General features: G+C 47.9%; 1 pseudogene; it reads left to right on the top strand.

Annotated features, from left to right (window-relative positions):
* Nucleotides 1-5908: 5908 nt before the first annotated feature.
* Nucleotides 5909-20516, top strand: part of LOC147708046 (uncharacterized) — a 105930-nt pseudogene continuing 91322 nt past the window's right edge.

The raw sequence follows: 20516 nt of genomic DNA, 5'->3' as shown, positions 1-20516 counted from the left end.
TGTTTTGGAACAGCCAACAGCTGGTAGATAAAAAAGTATTCAGGTAAAATAGACGGGATACTTTTTTTAACACAGCACTTATCCCACTATTTACAATAATTAACCATTCTGAGGATATTTAGACAGTCTTCAGATACTTTTGAACTGGTTTGTTTATGCGTTTGATGCTTTACGTTTAAATCTCAGAAGAGAAAAAAATACCAGGTTTCGCTGCTTTCTTTGGTAAACATTCCTAATCGGTAAAAAATGACATGGTCGCATCCCTAGGTGGGGAGCACAGCTGAAGGGTGATTCCCAGTCCTAATATAGAGCTGTAGATCAGGACCTGAGGTTATATCAGTTTTGCATGCATATTCCAGTGCTGGAATAATATAGATTGTGGTGCAGAGATGTAAATGTAAATGTTTTTGTACTTGTATAGTGCGCAGCTACCCGGACCGGGTCTCCCGGCGCTTGTACTCATACCACTAAGGAACCCTTCCTGGTTTTCCTTGTGAAGTGTCCACTCCTGGGCACCCCCATGGTGAAACCAGGCATCCTCACGCTGTGTGGGCCGTTGTGAAGATTAAGCAAGCTATTGCCCAGAGTTGCAGCGTGGGACCCATGATGAGAATAGGCACTGAGGCGAGAATATCTAGTCAGAGGAATTTGAGCCAAGACCCGCAGAGGCGGGAATCAAACCTTGGTCCCATGCCAGAGCTCTGCATCAAGGTCTGCCGCTCTAACCATTGAGCCACACTTCTCCACATTGAGCCACACTTCTCCAAGTAAGTATGTAAGTATCAATGTTATTTATTTTCCAGGAAAGGTACCAACCCTCTCCCAGTCCCAATTAATGGTACAGACTACTAGGACCTTTTTTGCCAGCCATTCTCAAAAGCCCCATTAGTGCACACCTAACAGCACAAGGTCGAAGACGGACTTGCAAGCACCCCAAAACCACTCTATGGTGCACACACATAACCAGATAAGTTCATATCAATCACCAGCAGGCTTGCAAACACTCCACAGCCACTCTGTGATGGTCACAGACTGCAAGATTAGGGCACACCTATCCTCTCCAGGTTGGGCTTTGTATGAGAATGTTTGGGAGGGAGGAGCAGAAGGCCAACTCGATTGGAGGAGGAAAGCAGTTATGGGTGTTATATCTGCTTCTTTTGGATCCTGTCTTGCGCGCGCACTTATTCTGCTGGGTTCATGGGAATGTGGACAAAAATACCCACCTCACTGAGTCCATTAATTATTATTTTTCCACAGCCAGACTTTCACCACTTTGAAAGTAGAGCACACCAGTTGTAAGCCAATTTCCCTTGCTTCCACAAGGGTTTCCATCCAGCCCCCGTTCATTGGTGCTGCCTGTCTCTCTGACATGGCCTTCACTTGTGTAAGTTCACGTTACTCTGTTCAGTTCTTTCTCTTAGAAAAAACAATGCCTTTGATGCCACATACTCCACAATAAAATGGCTTGGATTCCGAGATGTTTTAATGCAGGGGCATAGTGGGCTCTTGCCCAGTGCTCCAAACTTTTCGGGTGCCCCTGACAGAGCAGGCTCTATTCTGCTGAGCATCTTGCCCTGATGACCTTCAAAAATTCTTAAACATATTGTTTCAAATGTCGTTTTACTTTATTTTTAAAGTGGGTGATGAGTGAGAGTTTATAACAGACATTTTGCAGAGAAATGTTGTGTTTATGTTTCATGCAACACCCAAAAAAAGGTTTCTTTTAGATCAAAACAGGACCTCACATATTCATATCTCACCGAGATTATTTGCAGTAATATTAGTGAGTTGCTGCTGTATTACAATATTGAGAACACACACCATTAGCCCTGAAATTAGATGTAAACACATTAAGAACTTGGACCAGTGTGACTGGGCACCTTCGCCCTCACTACTTAGGGGTCTGAACCAGTCGCGCTCGATAGTTGACCTGCTAACATCGCTGCGCTAGCGCTTGGCAGTGATTAAGGACTGCTACAAGTGTTTCCATTGTTTTATCCTGAATTTTAAAAATTGTATTGTATCACCTGTACTTTGCTCGCTCACTCCCCGGTCCACCGCAGCAACCAGTGCTGTTTGTTGTGGAGGGAGGCAAGCGGTACCACTTCCTGGTTGCTCCATTTTAGGCGGCCATCTTAGGAGGGTTGACACGCTAGTCTCCCACTTCGCCTAATCTTTATAGCCCCTCATCTTCCCGCGCAGCGGTGACGCGCCGAAGAGGCGCCAAAGACAAGCCAGTCTGCGCCAGTCCGCGTCCAGACGCTTCCTGTTGCTCGCGGTCAGGATCTTCACCATGGTAGGGTTCCCACTTTCTTATAACTCCTCATCGCTTCTTGCCCTACGTCCTCTCACTAATTTGTCATGTCGTCACTCGTTCCTCCCATCTCACACCGAGTACCATTGTAGAACCTGTAACTGGAGCCCACTCCCTCTACGCACCTGTCACTCAACCCCTCTTCAGGAATGGAAAATGTTTCTCCTTAATTGTCGGTCTTTACCCAAACATCACACCGAACTGCATATATTGATTGAAGAGCTCAACCCTGATGCTCTTTTTTTAACAGAAACGTGGCTTCAGACAGATAACGACCCGACTACTGTATGGGTCACTCCCCAAGGGTACACACTTAAAAGACTGGACCGCCAGACCGGTAGAGGTGGTGGACTGGCCATTATATATCGAGACAGCTATAAATGCCGTATCACCCCTACCACCTCACCAACCTGCGAGAGTCTTCACTTCTCGCTAGAATTCTCCCCCACTACCACCTTTTCTGGCATCCTAGCCTATTGTCCTCCTGGCACCCTTAACAATTTTGTCACTAAAATAACAGACCTTGTTGCAAGCGTCGTGTTGTCTTCGCCTAACTTTACTTTGCTGGGGGATCTTAATTTACATCTAGACGATCCCCACGACACCTCAGCCAATAATCTTTGTTCCAACCTACAAGCCATGGATCTATACCAAAAGGGCTTTCATGTAACCCACAATAGGGGTCATCTTCTTGACCACATATACAGTAATGTAGATGATCTTATGGTGGAGACCCCTATACCATTACCCTGGACCGACCACTTTTTAATACCTTTCACTTGGCACACCAACCCCCCTTCCTCCTCTCACCACCCCGCCAGGCATCGAGGAAGGAAGTGGCCCTCACTTCCCCTCCCTGCATGGGAAGCCGCCCTCGCCAGAGACACACCTAGGAAGGCAACGAACCCCAATACGGCCACCAACAATTTCGACAATTGGATCACTAGCACTCTTGACCTGGTCCTTCCCAAACACTCTTGTAACTCCACAATAAGACCCAAAGCCGCCCCATGGTATACACCCGCCCTCAGAATCATGAAACTAGCCTGCCGTAAACGTGAGAGAGCCTAGAGGCAGGACCACTCCCAACTCAGAAAGGCCGAGTACAGAGCTGCTATAAAGCTCTATAAACAAGAGATAAAGGCGACACAAGCCTCTTTTTATGGAGGGAAAATCAACGCGGCCGCGAATGTCCCAAAGGAAATCTTTAAAATTGTTAAATCCCTTATCTCACCCCCTGCGGAGTGTCCCTCTGCTGAAGGTGCCCAAAATCGCTGCAATGACCTGGCCGTCTTCTTTTCCCAAAAAATCCAGGTCATATATTCCTCTTTCAGGGACACTAAGAACGATACGGAACCTTCCGTGCCCACAACCTCTGACCCCTTTGCTTCTTGTACGCTTGATACAATCCCACTCCTGGACATCTCTGGCTTTGATAAATTAATCCCCAAGGTCACCTCTGGCTCCCCCAACGACCCAGCACCCCCTCAGACCCTCACTAAGGTCATGAACGTCATTCGCCCGGTCATATTGGACGTTCTCAATACATCCATCACCTCCAAATCCGTACCACCTCCATGGAAGTGTGCAATGGTGAGGGCCCTATTGAAGAAGCCCAATCTCGACCAGAACAACTTGGCGAACTACCGTCCCATCTCCTTACTCCCATGGTTGAGCAAACTGCTTGAGAGGCACGTAAATAACACCTTGGTGGACTACTTGGAGTCCAATAGCCTGTTGCGTGCCTCTCAGACAGGGTTTCGCCCTCTGCACGGGACCGAAACCGCCCTCTTAGCAGTAACGGAAGAGGCGAGAGCCGTGTTGGACCAGGGTGGAAAAGTCGCCATTATTTTACTAGATCTCAGCGCCGCGTTCGACACGGTCAACCATGCCACGCTATTACAACGACTGGCGGGCATGGGCGTGTCGGGCGCGGCCCTGGAATGGCTGACATCCTGCCTGGCTGACCGTTTCTTCCAGGTCTTTGAGGGTGAGACAGTGTCTCCCAAACACCCACTCAGCTCCTCCCTGAGTCCCACCCTTTTTAATGCTTACATGGAACCCCTAGACAGGATAGTCCACCCCTTCGGTGTGCGTATCGTCACCTACGCGGACGATACCCAACTGGTGGTCTCCTTAGACCACTCTGAGGGATCGTACCACACCTTAGGCCCCTGTCTAGAGGCTGTTGCTAGATGGATGCAATCTTCCTGTTTGAAACTCAATGGGGAGAAGACAGACATCATCTTACTGGGCAACCCTTCTCCCTCTGCCCTTGCATCCATCTGGCCACCATGTCTGGGCCCGCCCCCCGTCCCTGAGTCCCAAATAAAGAGCCTCGGGATCTGGCTCGACAAAGCTCTGGACTTCTCGGTCCAAGCTACTAAGACCGCCGCCACCTGCTTTGGGCTTATGAGGATGTTGCGGAAGGTGCTCCCTCTGCTCCAATTCCAGGCAAGAAGGGTCTTGGTCCAGGCCCTTATACTTTCTCGCCTGGACTACGGGAATGCTCTTTACATGGGAGCTCCGATTTTCGTCACCCAGAAGCTCCAAGTCACACAAAACAGTGCGGCCCGCCTTCTCTATAACCTCCCCCGCTGGCAGTCAGCGAGAAATGCCCTAAAGGAGCTTCACTGGCTCCCGGTAGTGGCAAGAGTACAATTCAAGGCCATGTGCATTCTACATAAAGCCTTTCATCGTACCGGTCCCGCAATCCTACATCCCTTGGCTACTCCTTATGTCCCGTCCCGCTCCCTTCGTTCCTGCACCCTCCAGCTGGCCACCTCCATCAGAGTCAGGAAAGCCCGCTGGGGAGGCCGCTCTTTCTCCCACACTGCGGCTAAACTCTGGAACACCCTCCCTCTATCTCTTTGAGGAAACAGTAACCACATGTCCTTCAGGAAAGTTCTGAAAGCGCACCTGTATGTTAAAACCTGCTGAATGTAAATGTATTGGCATTTATATAGCGCACTACTTACCCGTAGGGTCCCAAGGCGCTTCGACCGCTGCGAAACCCTTCCTGGCTTCCCTGAGAGATGGTCCCTTAATGGGTATCTCCAGGGTGAGACCAGGCATCCCCGGCGGTCTGGTGGGGCCGTTAGTGAAGATGAGGCAAGCTAATGCCCAGAGTTGCCGAGTGTGATCGCTGATCAGAGTGGGCACCGAGGCGAGAGAATTATCGAGTCCGCTGACCCTGGTCCAGAAACCTGCAGCGCCGGGAATCGAACCCTGGTCCCGGGCCGTCCTCTGCTCTCGGGTCTGCCGCCTCTAACCAGTGAGCCACACTACTTCACTACCCTGAGCTCGCGTTAAGCATTCAGTCACAAGCGCCGCGAGGCCTCCGGGTAGTTAGCGCTATACAAGTGCAATTTTCATTCATTTAATTCATTCAGTGAACTGGGCAAAGAGGGCACGAAAGAGCTGAAAATGGATCATAACTTCAAAGCTGGTCCGCACAGGGGCCCTCAAAAGACGTTTGGGCCGTGGCCCCCACAATCCTTAAGATTCCCCAGCTTGGAGGAGGTTGTATGACATTTGATATTTGATATTTATGTGCATTTGTATAGCGCTAACGTTCGCTCCCAGGGGAGCATCATGGCGCTGAGCAAGCTGCGGAGAATAACAGAAGGTGGATTTGGTAAGGGAAAGACTAGATGGCAGCCAGGACGGAGGAGTCTAGTTGTTGGTAGACCCATGTCTTGAGAAGTTTTCTAAAGTTGTTTTCATTATCTATGGATCTGAGGCTGACAGGCAAATTGTTCCAGGCTTTGGCGGCCAGAACATTGAAGGATTTCCCACCCTTGGTCTTATATTTGAATCTGGGGATTAGAACCAGATTTGTCCCAGAGGATCTCAAGCAGCGTGGGGGGTTGTAGCACATGAAACGCTTTGCAAAGTAGCGGGGCCCTGTATTTTGCATTGTTTTGAAAACTGTAAGTAGTAGTTTAAAGAGAATTCTTTTATGCAGTGGCATCCAGTGCAGCGAATTTAGTGCTGCAGACGCTGATGACCTTTTGGGGAGTTGTAAAACCAGTCGAGCTGCAGCGTGTTGGATGCTCTGCAGCTTTCTGAGAGTAGATTTTTTCACTCCGGCCATAAGGCCATTGCAGTAGTCAAGTCGGGAGAGTATGAGGGCTACCGCGACTGACTTTCTGGCTGCAATTGGGAGGAAATCGAAAAAAAATGTCAGAGATTTTATTAATCCAAAGCAGCGACCGGCAGTAGTCTTGACGTGGTCATCAAAGGAAAGAGATGAGTCAAATTGAACGCCTAGGTTTCTGGCTGATGGAACTGCACTTGGGGGGGCCTCTGATCCTAGGGGCCACCAATCTTTCGGGCAGAAAGAAAGATTTTTACCCAATGGGATGATTTCCGTCTTAGCACTGTTGCATTTCAGATGGTTAATGTTTAACCACTTAAAAACATCAGAAAGGCAGTTTTTGAACCGGAGATCAGTGTCGGTCCGCTACTTGTCAATTGTGACGACCAATTGAGTGTCGTCAGCGTAAGACGTGACAAGAATCCCATGTGATTCTATCACAGCTAAGAGGGGTGCCATGTAAATGTTAAAAAACAAAGGGCTCAATATGGACCCCTGGGGCACTCCAGATGTAATGAGTTTTTCGCAGGATAGGTGGGGTCCAAGGGACACAGTCTGAGACCTGTTTGATAGAAACGATGAAATCCAGGCTAAGGCTGTGTCAGTCACGCCAATCTCTCGCATTCGATTAATTAGGATGACATGCGAGATGGTGTCGAATGCTGCTGAGAGATCCAACAGGATGAGGACAGCTTGCTTGCCCTCATCCTGCAGGAACTTGATAGAATCAGCTAGTTCGATCAGAGCTGTTTCGGTGGAGTGACCGGAGCGGATGCCCGATTGCTGAGGGTGTAAGATGTTGTGGGCTTCTACAAAAGTTTTTAGCTCCTCATGCACTAGATGCTCCGTGACTTTGCCAAGAATAGGAAGTAAGGAGATGGGGCGCATATTCGTCAAATCTGTTGGCGATTTATTCTGTTTTTTCAACAGGGGTTTTACTGTGGCCTTCTTCCATTCAGTAGGTACAAGTCCGGATTCAAGGGATTCATTAATGATGACATTAATGTAGGGATTGACTGTGTCAATCAGGTGATGAAGGATGATGGGGGGACAGGAATCAGTAGGCGCTCCTGATTTACAGGCCCGGATTGCCTTGCTTGTCTGTTGCAGGGAGACAGATTTAAAAGTGGAAAGAAGAGGGTAGTTGACTGTTGCCTCTAAGGGGGTTGTCGGAGGAGGGGGAAAATCTTTCTGAATGTTGACTATTTTGTCAACAAAAAAATCTGCAATTTGATTGCAAAGACTCTCTGAGGGAGGTATGTCAGTGGTGAGAACTTTCGGGTGAGTAAAAGACTTAACTATGGTAAAAATAGTTTTTTGGTTTTGGTGTGCTTCCATTATAAGCTTGGTGTAGTATTCCTTTTTTGCTATTTTTATGTCAGAGAGATATAATTTCCTCTGTTGGACATAATTTGTTCTGGAAACCGTATCATATGCTTGTCTCCAGAGTCTTTCTAATCTCCGACATAGAAGATGACTCTCTGCTAGGGTCTGAGTGTACCAGGGGGCATTTGGCTTTTTCTTCTTAGGGCCCTTTTCTTGACGGTTATTGGGCTCAGAATTAGCCGTGACAATTTGGCTCATCCAGATATGAAAGTTGCGAGAGTCAATTTCGACATCACCAGTTCCAATGGGGGGTGGGGGCAACGGTTTTGACTCCAGTTTAATTCGTTCAGCCACTTTCTTCCAGTTAACTGAGAAGGAGGCTTGGGCATGTCTAGAGCTGGATCGGGTGGGAAGAGGTGTCATAATGTTAAAAGGGATAAAGTAGTGGTCAGTCCAAATTTGGGGTAACGGGGGGGAAGTAGAGAGGGTTGAAAGATTGGAGCATATGCCATCAATAGTGTGTCCAGCACTGTGAGTGGCTGTATTGATGCATTGGGAGAGCCCAAAGATGTTCAGGGACTGTAGGAAGGAAATGGTATGGGGGTCTACAAGTGATTCCTTATGTAGGTTCATGTCACCAATGAGCGTGAAGTTAGGGTATTGTAACATGAGCGCTCCGAGTGCCTCATCCAGGGAGTTAAGGAAAGAGGTGGGATTGCCCGGCGGGCGATATAGGAGCCCTCCCGATAGGGAGAAAGAGGCGTTGATTTTAATAGAGAAACCCAAGCTTTCCGTGTCCTTAAGGTGACATAAGTCAAATGTGTGACAGGGAAATGTTTCCTTAATGATAAGTGCTACCCCGCCACCTCGACCAGAAGGTCTATCCCTCCTGAGGATGGTGAAGCCAGGAGGGAGGGCAATAGCCAAATCAGGGTTCGAGGAGTCGTTGAGCCAGCTTTCAATAATGAACAGGGCATCTAGTTCATGGTTTGATATTAAGTCGTGCACGTCCTGGCAATGGCAGGCTAGAGACCTGGCATTCACAAGACCTCCCTTGAAGTAGGTGGAATAACATTTCGAGGGGGCAGGCGTGTCGGCTGCGTCGTTTGTGGGCAGGGGGGAAGTCCATTTACAACGAAGGCATACAAGGGGGCTGGACAGGGGGTCAATATGAGGGCAATCAGAACGGTGGGGATCGAGTGGGGGGCGTAGGGACAGTAAATGAATAGAGTCGTACCTGATGATGGGTTTCAACCCGGCAGCGAGCCCTGCGCCCGGAGCGATCCGGTCGCGGACGGGCTTGGCTTTGGCGCGGCTTCGGCGCGCGTCTGGCGCGCCCGCTGCGCCAGCCCGCTGCGCCGTCTGGCCGGTCTACACATGATATAGGAAGAAAAGGGGGTGGGAGTATGGCGCGACTAGAGCGCTCTCCCTGCATCCCTCAAGATGGCGCCCACCGTCGCCGAGATTCGGCAAAGCGGTAGTAAAAGACAATGAAATGCTCTTAAGATGTGTGTCAGTGGTGTCAGAGTACCTATTTACAATTTCCCCTTAACTCAGGTGAGCCCCCCAGGAATGAAGCACACAAATAACAATATAGCGATAAAAACGTTGGCTACAATTTATCTATTAAAAACGCGCTATTTCAGACTTTCTCAAGATCACAAGAATTCTGGAATTCTGGCACAGCTCGCAGCCCCAGTTGTCTCACCGGGGAGAGCTACTGTAGGGCACCGAGCGCGAGGAAGAGGAGGATTAAATATTCCAAGGGGGCGGGAGTATGGCGCGACTAGAGCGCTCTCCCTGCCTGTAAGAAGGGTGCAAAGACAACCAGTAACCAAAGACCCTTCTCTGTGTTGCCCGGCGGTATCGCCTCTATGACCCACCAATATTAATCAATGAAGAAGCAGGCGCTGGAGACTGAAAGGCAGGAAACGGGGTTTTATTCTCTCCAGAGGAGAACACATCAATTCGGACAGCAAGTATCGTCACGAGGTGCTCTGCCCGCATCTCGGAGGCCTGGCCTTTTATACATAGGATTAGGATCTTTATTACATGTAACACATTCTTGTAACATTTTGGCATGTGAAAGAACATCCTCGGAATCTCCCCTTCGGGCCCGTTCCCACATATATTTGCAGTTGAATTCCCCACCCCGGTCACAACAGGTGATGATTATCGCGCAGCTGGACATTCCGCCGATTCACGGAATGTGTGGAGTTTGATCGGATCTCATAGGGTGGGGGCTTTGATCAACTCGAGGGCCCTTTGATGGGCAGGGGAAGCTTCCTACTGTACGGGGTAATAAACAGTATCCGCAGGGCCAGGTGGCGGCCTGGGAACAAGGAAGACAAACGGGGACACAGGAAAAGGAGTTTGTATCAAAGGACTTGGGACCATGAAAGGAATGAGGGGAGGTGTCGCGCTGGGAACAGGATGGGATTCTGTGGCAGAGCTGCGCTGAAGAGGGGTTTATGGCCCAAGGCATGTGAGAGCGAGGGGGTTGTCAGCGTGCGGGGGATACCTGCGAGGATAGGAGAGCGAGAGACGCGCTGGCTATCAGGGAAGGGGCAGGGAGGCCATGGTGCTTAAAATGGCTGCCGCTCACGCTCAAGGCATCTGGGAGCGGGAGTGATCAGTGCGTGGGGGTGTTGGTGAGGGTGAAGGTCCGTGTTGGGGGTCAGGGGCGCGCAGAGAGTGGTTCTGATCAGAGCAGCTAAAATGGTGGGGACACATGACAAAAGTGTGGCATCAGAAAAAGGCAAGATGGCGCAGATGATGTTCACCAAAACGTAACAATTTTCCACAGTCCTCCCTTTAACATTTCCAAGACATCTTGCTGGCCTATTTCCTATCTATATCTACTGTGGCGGTCATAAGTAAGGGGATGGAGACCTAGGCAAAGGAACTGTACATAAATATCACATTATAAATATCACAGTTGAAAATCTTGTCATCTAGTAGGCGGGTTCTTCGCTAAACTTGTTGCAGAAAAAGTCATAGTAATGCAATATCAGACTGGAATTACATAGCGGGGGTGTTGGGTACAGATCATAGATGCTTATAGTCATTCGGAATAGGAACTGGTAAGTAAGTCCTTTTGTACTCGGTGGGAGTATAGTCAGATTCAATGGTGGTTGGGAGAGAAATGAGACATAGCAAAAAATAATCAAGGTCTCCAGTGTCTTATGGTCGTGAACCATTATTAGCTAATTCTCAACAGTCTCTGCCGTCTTCCGTTGACACCGTTAAGCACCTGTATTACAATTCGTTCTTTCAACAGGAATGTTCATGTGGGTTGAGTCGTTGGAGGTCTGCGGGCGAGAGTACGTCTTTGCTTCGTTTCACCAGACCTCATGGAGAAATGCGTTACGTTTTTTGGGGCAGGTGCATTTTCTTCCGTAACCCGGAGCACAGTTATTAGAAGACAGAAAAGGATTGTGATGAAAAAGTGCAATGGTCTTCGAGTTGTGGAGTCTGTTTGTTTCTTGAGTCTCTGTGGTGGGTACTTCCTGTTGTTTCCGTCACCTTCGAGGCGTTCAGCAGCGGGTAGAACCACATACTTCGTTCATCTTCTCTTTGGGGTGACCCTTGGTGGAGTTTAGGTCATCGTTCTGAGATTAACATAGTTCGTGGTCTACTTAGTCGGAGCTTCCTCCCTTTAGACGCAGGAAATACCTCATTCTGGATAGCTCAATAGGATTTGGAGGATTTTGAAAGTTCAGGTGGAAAGGGGGGTGTGTGTGAGTAGTCCTTATGGTAGGTCGGAGGAGGAGGGGATGGAGCAGGGCCAAGTCGGGAACAGACCAGAGGGACGGAAAGTTTTTAGACAGACGGGTCCATAACCAGTTTCGGAGAGCGGGGACTTCTCGGCATACGTCGATCATAGAGCAGGGGCCTCAGGTCAGCCCCTTCCTTTCGTTTTGTCGGAAATAATGCCTCGTCCTGCGACTCCTTACTGTTACAGTCTCGCCTTGGTCACCGTCGCTGATGGTCCACGATCTTCGGACAGGCCGCGTGCTCCCACATCCGGTCTCTTTCTCCTCCGACAGTGGTACCCTTGAATGAGTTTGAAAAGACAGTCTTTAGAGATTTTGCAGAGGAAAGTAATCACATAAATCCATTTCTCTCCCAACCCCAAGCAACTGGGGTATACATCCGCTACATCGAGGTTTGCAAACAATTGATGATCGGTTCGCTGGATTCCCAAAAATTTTCCTTTGTGGCTATTTCTTTGGTGTTTTGTTGGTCATTACATTCATTTGTCGTGGTACGAGGTCTGATACCCATTTATTGCATTCGTTTATTACAGTCATGTCAGTTCTTCTGGCAGAGACCTATTTCCCTAGTACAAGCCTTTGCAAGACTAGATCGGTCTTCAGGGCTTTGCATTTTATGAAAAAGTGCAACGTGCTATTCACCGTAATCTGATAGGTATCTTTCTAAGGGATGAACACAGGCTAAACGATTTTTCATTATACCATTGCACCTTATCTTTCTGCTAAACATTTTATTTTCAACAGGTTTTTTTTTTCGCAACAAGTTCTTGTATTTCCGATCTGATTTTAACTTTGCACACATCATTCTAATTTCTACATAGTCTCTTACAACATGGTTATTTCATCAAAAAAACTTCGGGGTTTGTGATGACTATTTAACTTATCTGTGGGGTGAGAGGAGCCTTATGGGAGACTATTAGTAACGTAGCGTATCGGGGCAAGGGACATTCTTCGGGCTCTCCTTCCGGGCAGCTGATACGAAACTGGGGGCATTCTGGGAAGACGGGGATGTCTTGATCATTTTTTACTGCTTGGGGTACGGAGACAACTTGGGACGGGGAAGGTTGCATTACCATAGACATTTTTTATCATAGAAGCCACTGACAAGTAGTTCCCTTATTGCGGGTCAGATTAGGGAACTTTAGTCGTCTTACCTGTCCCTTTCTTTTTGGCCAATCTAATTTTCATCCATTTTTAGCAGAAAAGGAGAGGTAGTAACGTGGTATCGATATAATTTCATTTAGGACAAATTTGTGCAAATACTTGTGGTATTTGGGGCCAATTAGGTGGTGCACCAGGTTCGCCAATTAGGTGCCAGTCGCTAGGAAGAGTAAAAGTGTGGAGGAGTGAGAGACAGAGAGAGAGAGAGAGAGAGAGAGACAGAGAGAGAGAGCAACAATAGGCTAAATAGTACACGTGTGACATGGAGAATGACCGTGTATTATTTAGGCTATTCAGTGCATTACCCAACGTTAGACATAAGGACATGCATTGAGTTGGGTATCTTTAGGAGCCATCTCGCAGTGTAGGTCTGCTTCAGGTATCGGACATGGCGTGGTACCAGATCTCTACTATCTCCTGCTCGTGATTCCAAGGTAACCTGCAGAGGGTGAGAAAGGTAGGGGGAAAAAGGAAGGGGGGGGCAACATTTAAGCATATCAAACGTATGGGCACGAAAAGACCTTTACTTACCACTTACTCGTCTTATCTCCTCGGGATATAATCTCTGGGGTCTTGGTTTCTGGAGCCAAGAAGGAGGGGGAGGGGGCAGTGTGGTGAGGGTGGCGAGCGATAGGTTGTACAGGGGGAAGACGGTCTGGGCGTGGCATTATAGATAGGGTGTAGGAGAACGCTAAAATGAAATCAGAGGTGTCTAGTATAGCATCATAGGAATGAATTAAAAGATGAATCGAAGTAACATAAGGTTAGGTTTATTCCACAAGTAAGAGCGCATCCATACAGATCTTCTGTCAGCATACACAGTGAGTAACTGTCCTCACAGCGATTGCATCATGGAACATAGAACACAGGTAATGAAATGCATACGAGTCAGTAAAAGAGGAAATGCGTAATAGGCACAACGCTAGATACTGCGCCTAGTGCGAGGTGTCTGGGTTGTGGATGAGTCCGGCTATCGGGCTTCTCAAATCACTTCTCAACGCCTGTAAGGTGCTGAAGGCACGTTAGTTCTTCGGTCAACCCCGTTCCTGAGTACCTTCGAGTATCGTACCTTTGTAACATTCTACCATCTACACTGCTTCGCTTTACCCATTCTCAGAAGTCGAGGTCCTTCTTCATGTGTTAGTTCCCGAGCTCAGTCGCACATTTGGAGGCAGCGTATCATACCTTAGATTCAATCATCCCTCCGGGGCCGACCAACCCCTTTTTTTTTTTTTTTTCACATAACCTAAAAAAGCAGAACGGTTGCGCACAGAAAAGCCCTCCCACCAACTCCCACATTTTACAAAAGTATGCGATAACTGTTCATAGTTTTGCAAACCTTTATTTGCATAATCGTTCAGTAAGCAAAAGGTGCGAGTGCAATCGTATTTTGACCGAACATGGCGGTGACTGAAGCACATACAGTAGGGGGGCTATTTTTGCAACATTTAAAAACATTAAAAAGGTCTACTTAGTTATTTGCGAGAAACTAAAAATGTCCATTAATAGTTGAGGAAAAAGGAGGCATTTATTTCATAATTGGAAACACAGTCATACTAATCGCAATCGTATTTCCTATACGTTTACCGTGGGTGTGCGTCATAAGCGACGTTAGGTATTGGTCATAATAAATATCATTATAAATCATACATTGAAATCAACATTTTAACGGGATCCTTTCAAATGTTCGCCAAGTGAACCCTCCTCCCTTTTTCGTCAAGTGTACAAAGGTTCACATACATATCTCAGAACATCAAGTCTTGTTAGCTAAAGAACACCATGCGGTGTTCGTAAGTTCCTATTGATACCGGCGCCATTTTGGGCGATGTCGGGTTGGTTGCACCAGAATCCCTTTCGGCAGTTCAAAAACCTGTGCTAACAGAGGGGCTGGTAATGTGGACCGTCAATCAAGAGGGGAGGGAGGTAGAATCTTCCCTACCAGGTCACGTTGAGGTTCAGCCGGAACTCACTCGAATTCGTAAGCCCACAATGTTCCTGGGTGGTTCAGGCTGAAGCTGGTGCAGACACGAGAGCACCACCATCTTGCGGCTATGTCGTGGTCGTTCCAGTTGTTCCCTACCGGAAGCCTGTAGGGGCCGAGGGCTTCTGGGACTCTGGTAGAATCTTCAAAGCTGTGGGGATGCTGTCGGAGGTGGGGGCTCGTGCCCAGGTGGGCAAGTGCCCGAGTTGCAATTTCGGACAAAGTTACTCCAGCGGCCTAGACCCGCCTTCCAGAGGGCCCAGACGCCATTTTGAGACCCTGCAGCCGCCGCCCTTTGTCGTGTCTTTCAGGAGTGGAAGAAAACTTCTTGTGGCGACAAAGACAGAGCATCATGCTGTTGGAGCAGGACATTTGATTCGGGGCGCCAGGGTGCAGCTGTGGAGCCTTCATCTGGGGAGGTGAGGGAGGCTCGTCCGTGCCGCCTCCCTCTCCCGGCGCATCCCACGCCGTCCCTTTGAATCAGGGGTGCACATGATGACCACCCTACACCCCTGACTCCGACTCTTGGGGGACCATTGTATGTCCGGTGCTGCACAAGTATGCCCGTCGGACATTGTATGTTCTGTGCTGCGAAAATAGGCCCGTTGAACATTGTACGTCCTGTGCTACGTAAATAGATCTGTGGCCTGGCTGGAGGATTTCGGCGCCGGGCCGGGGCTGGGAAACCTCCTACCTGTGGAGGTGGGAGAGGTTCGTCCGCGTCGCCTCTCCCTCCCAGCCCACCCTGCATCAGTTCGAAGGAGGAATTCGTGATGGCCGGACCAGGAGATACGAGGGAGGGGGTCATCTGCCGCCCCCCTCCCTACTCGTGGCCCAGGGGATGTCACCCCAGGAAGGACAGCATGGGAAGACCATTTCAAGTCGGCTGGTGTAGCCTCCGGTACCTTCTCGCCGGCGATTTCGTTTGGGCTATGGTCGTTGGCAGGCCCCGCCCCACACGTGCCGTGTTTCACCTTCCGGATGGGCGGGATTGTCGACCTGTTACATTTTGAGAACTTCCGGAGTGAGCGTAATATGTTTTGTATTGTTCCTATTAGTACAGTTTACTCTAAAGAATGTTTTACTAGTTTTTCTATTTATCGTTGGTTGTGTGTTATCTTTATCGTAATTAAATCCTAAATTATATAACAGATGCTTGGTTTCCCTGAGTCCTTTTTCTAACGGGAGGTTGTCTACGCAGGCCTGTATTTGCTTTTGTTTTTCAGAGTGGGGGGCAACAGGGGGGGGGCTATCAGTCCCAGAACTCTAACATGTCGTTAAAATTAGTCTGACGAAATTTGTGCCATCGAGCATAATCGAACGTGGTGGTTCTATCCGTCCTGTCCGTGTTAGTCTGATTTGTTTTTGTCTCGCGCCTTTTCCCTTCCTGCCGGCCTGTTATTTCTGTCGACCCTCCGCTCTTACTTATGTTCTGTAGAGTCGGGCATTGGGCTTTCCAGTGCCCGAGACATTTACAGAAAGCACATTGGTTTTGCCTTAAATCTGTTCGTCCTGTGCATAGTGTTGGGGGATTACTTTTGGGTCGTTGTGTCTCGGGGTTGTCCCGTCGGCACATCCCTTTACACCGTCCCCTTTTTATGTCTAATCCTCTGAACTGTGTCGTCGCTGGCCCTTCCTTTTGCCTACTAGACGTTTGGAGGGTTGCCTGTCGCGTTTCTTTAACTACTTTGACTTCGTCTCTTTCCTTTCGTTGCGTAGCTTCTTTGCGCCACATACCGAGACTATCGAGCATAATAGGCGTTGTCTTATTATTACGAAGGGCTATTTCTACCGTTTCTATTTTGTCTAAATCGAAGGATCCTATTAGTGGCCACTGCTTCTCTTGGTCTGCTTTGGTATACTTATGCCATAGCTTACTATAGGCTATGGTAATTAATCCATACTTTGTGAACATGTCTTTATTAGGGGTGCCTTCCAGCGGGGCTAGATGGTCCACCTCTAATAAACGGTCCGGGCTGAACCAGCTATCCATCAGTGGGGAGAAGACAGGCATGACGGATCACAAATGGGGATAATAGTCAGCACTACCTATCTTATCACTGCGTGCAAAGACTAGACAGAATATTTCTATTCTACGTTGTTTGCAGGCAGTGAATACCTCATGAACCAATTTCGGGCAATCAATGTTAGGTCAATAAATAAAAATGGTCAATGGGGAGAATGAGTAGGTTCGCAAAGGTCTGCGTCACCTACCCTTTCACTATCTGCAAAGAGGGGACCTATTCTTCCCTGTTTGCAGACAGAGAATCTCCAGAAAACAATCTGTAACAGTTAATCAATGGGGAGGGGCAATTGTTCAGTGGGGGAGAAAGATAGGTCCGACGGATGCGTACCTATCCTTCACTGTTTGCAAAGGGAGAGCCGGTTGTTTCTCCGTTTGCCGACAGTGAATCTCCAATAAATTAACAAAAAGTAATACTAGTATTTTCTCATCAATTATCAATCTTTTTCGCAATTCGTCGTGTTTACACGACCTTACCCGGACCGCATGGACAGTTTCTTGTCTTCCGAATCCAGCGCCCGATCGTCCTCTTCTCTTCGTACTCCTCGTGGCACTCCTGATGGTTCCCAGTCAGGACCGTAGATCACTCGAGAGAGGTCTGTTCGGAACCAGTGAAGTTCGGATGATCGGCTGTCAGACGAGGGTCTATCGGACAGGGTACCTTCCGATCGTTGCAGTCGTTCACTCTGTCGTCAGGACCTCTCCCACTGGATCCACGAGTCGCTGATGGGCCCCACGCTTGGGACGCCAATTGTAAGAAGGGTGCAAAGACAACCAGTAACCAAAGACCCTTCTCTGTGTTGCCCGGCGGTATCGCCTCTATGACCCACCAATATTAATCAATGAAGAAGCAGGCGCTGGAGACTGAAAGGCAGGAAACGGGGTTTTATTCTCTCCAGAGGAGAACACATCAATTCGGACAGCAAGTATCGTCACGAGGTGCTCTGCCCGCATCTCGGAGGCCTGGCCTTTTATACATAGGATTAGGATCTTTATTACATGTAACACATTCTTGTAACATTTTGGCATGTGAAAGAACATCCTCGGAATCTCCCCTTCGGGCCCCTTCCCACATATATTTGCAGTTGAATTCCCCACCCCGGTCACAACAGGTGATGATTATCGCGCAGCTGGACATTCCGCCGATTCACGGAATGTGTGGAGTTTGATCGGATCTCATATGGTGGGGGCTTTGATCAACTCGAGGGCCCTTTGATGGGCAGGGGAAGCTTCCTACTGTACGGGGTAATAAACAGTATCCGCAGGGCCAGGTGGCGGCCTGGGAACAAGGAAGACAAACGGGGACACAGGAAAAGGAGTTTGTATCAAAGGACTTGGGACCATGAAAGGAATGAGGGGAGGTGTCGCGCTGGGAACAGGATGGGATTCTGTGGCAGAGCTGCGCTGAAGAGGGGTTTATGGCCCAAGGCATGTGAGAGCGAGGGGGTTGTCAGCGTGCGGGGGATACCTGCGAGGATAGGAGAGCGAGAGACGCGCTGGCTATCAGGGAAGGGGCAGGGAGGCCATGGTGCTTAAAATGGCTGCCGCTCACGCTCAAGGCATCTGGGAGCGGGAGTGATCAGTGCGTGGGGGTGTTGGTGAGGGTGAAGGTCCGTGTTGGGGGTCAGGGGCGCGCAGAGAGTGGTTCTGATCAGAGCAGCTAAAATGGTGGGGACACATGACAAAAGTGTGGCATCAGAAAAAGGCAAGATGGCGCAGATGATGTTCACCAAAACGTAACAATTTTCCACATGCCTCCCTCAAGATGGCGCCCACCGTCGCCGAGATTCGGCAAAGCGGTAGTAAAAGACAATGAAATGCTCTTAAGATGTGTGTCAGTGGTGACATCAACAACCAGTCAAGGATATTGCCATTTTTGGCCATATAGTATCATTTTGTGCCGTTATATGGATGCTCGAAACGCCCATTGTGTGAGATGCTGGTGCCAGGACGGTGATGTCCATGACATCTGGCCATTAATTAGCTGGGCTCCTAAGGACGATGACAACTCTGTGTCACGCTGTGCCAGAGTCATGGCCTCAGTCAAGTTTTCCGGGTCCATGTGTGGTGTGCTGCTCCAGTCCAGTTTTTTCATTTGAATTCTGGGAGTTGTAGTACTGTTTTGTGATAGAATATACAAGACTACAAGTCCCATAATTCAAACAAATACCCTGGACTGGAGCAACACATTATGCATGGATCTGGGAAACTTGGCAGAGCTAGGAAAACCCAGCAGATCTTAACTGTAAATTGCAAAGAGGTTGATTCTACAGCACCGTATCGCTATAGTTATTTTAACCCTAGTGATTATTGAGCAGCCGATAGAGTACATTCCTTCTATAAAAGCAGAGAAACAAAACCGCCTACCTACCAACCAGTATACCCATACTGAAATATTTTAATGGGATGTTTCAGATCCTTAGAGAACTTAATAGAATGTTTACTCTTTTTTTATGTCACCCACACTTGCGACAGAGTTCTCTTTTTTGCCTCCCAAATCTGTGGCCCGCAGTTGCAATGCATCCGTTTTACTTCACCCCTTATGGACTTACCAGCCCTGCACAGCCTGTGTGTCCTCTATACCACTGGTTTTTAGCCTTTTGACTTCTGAGGACCCCTGTAAATCACTACTGGATGCTTGGAACCCCCACCTAACAATTTCTAAGATTTGAACCGTAAAACAATACACAAAAATGCATTACAGGTATATATCAAATGTAAATACACATTATTAAATATGTTTTGGAATTCATGGGCAAACCTTTGAAAATTGCAATTTTAATGGGGAGGATTTACACTTTTCAAAATGTAGTTTTATTTCTAAAAGACGAAGCAACGTGCTTGACTTTAGCATATCACTTCCCTTTTCTTTTGCTGCTAATGCATGCTCTTTTTTGTGGGTATTCTAGATTCTGTTTGCTGTATCCTCACTGCTCCGATTACTCAAGCTAAGGATACCAATTTAATTTGTAGATTCTAGAATCAAATTCCTTCATGTTTACAGAGCATTTGAAAACTTTCAATTGTGCTACTTTATGCATATGTACTGTATTATTCTGCTAATAATATTTTATTTTCTAAAGAGTCGCAGACCCCCAGAGTAGATGTTGAAGACCTCCAGGGTCCCTGGACCACAGATTAAGAATCACAATTCTAGAATGTAGTGGCTGTTATTGCTTGTCACTGACAAATACATAGATAAAGGCAAATTATGTTGGTGTAATGTGGTTTTGAAGAACAAGACCTAATGAAGTAGAGTGTCTTTGGGAACTTCCATGAAAATATAATCCACCATGTTGAGAGTTTTAAGACCAGACTCAAGGCCTGTGGTAGGGGTGCGGGCACCGCTGCATTGGCGGTCCGACTGCCCTATTATGACTTTGGCAGTCTGACGCCATAGGACCTTTGCTACTGCCAGGGATCCATGATCCCTCCGCAGTCTTGCAGCAGTCAGAGGCCGCAATATGCTGTTGGTGCCGCTGCGGCACCACCAAGCATATTATAAGTTTCCTCACTACCACAGTTTTCATGGCAGGTGAGCCCGCTGCGAGACCGACAAAGTCGTAATCAGACCCTTAGTCTGAAAAAAGCAAAACAACAAGTCAAAGTGTCATGATTATTCTTTGTTTTTATCTCCTTGGTATTGCCCTTCTTGAGCTACAGGTGCCGATCAATCAGTCGCAAGTAAATACTTGTGTTTAATAGAATGCATATTAAGTTTATATTATTATGTTCTGCAATGTGATAATCAAATATTAATTGAATATGTTTCCAAAATGTTACCTAAGTGCTAACTGTTCTGTTTTACATTATTTGTTATTGATATCAGAGGAGTT

The sequence above is a fragment of the Lissotriton vulgaris genome, chromosome 6 (genome assembly GCF_964263255.1).
Source record: "Lissotriton vulgaris chromosome 6, aLisVul1.2, whole genome shotgun sequence".
In the NCBI taxonomy this organism is placed as follows: Eukaryota; Metazoa; Chordata; class Amphibia; order Caudata; family Salamandridae; genus Lissotriton; species Lissotriton vulgaris.
Note: the sequence above shows the minus strand (reverse complement) of the source record. Positions and strands in the feature narration are given on the sequence as shown.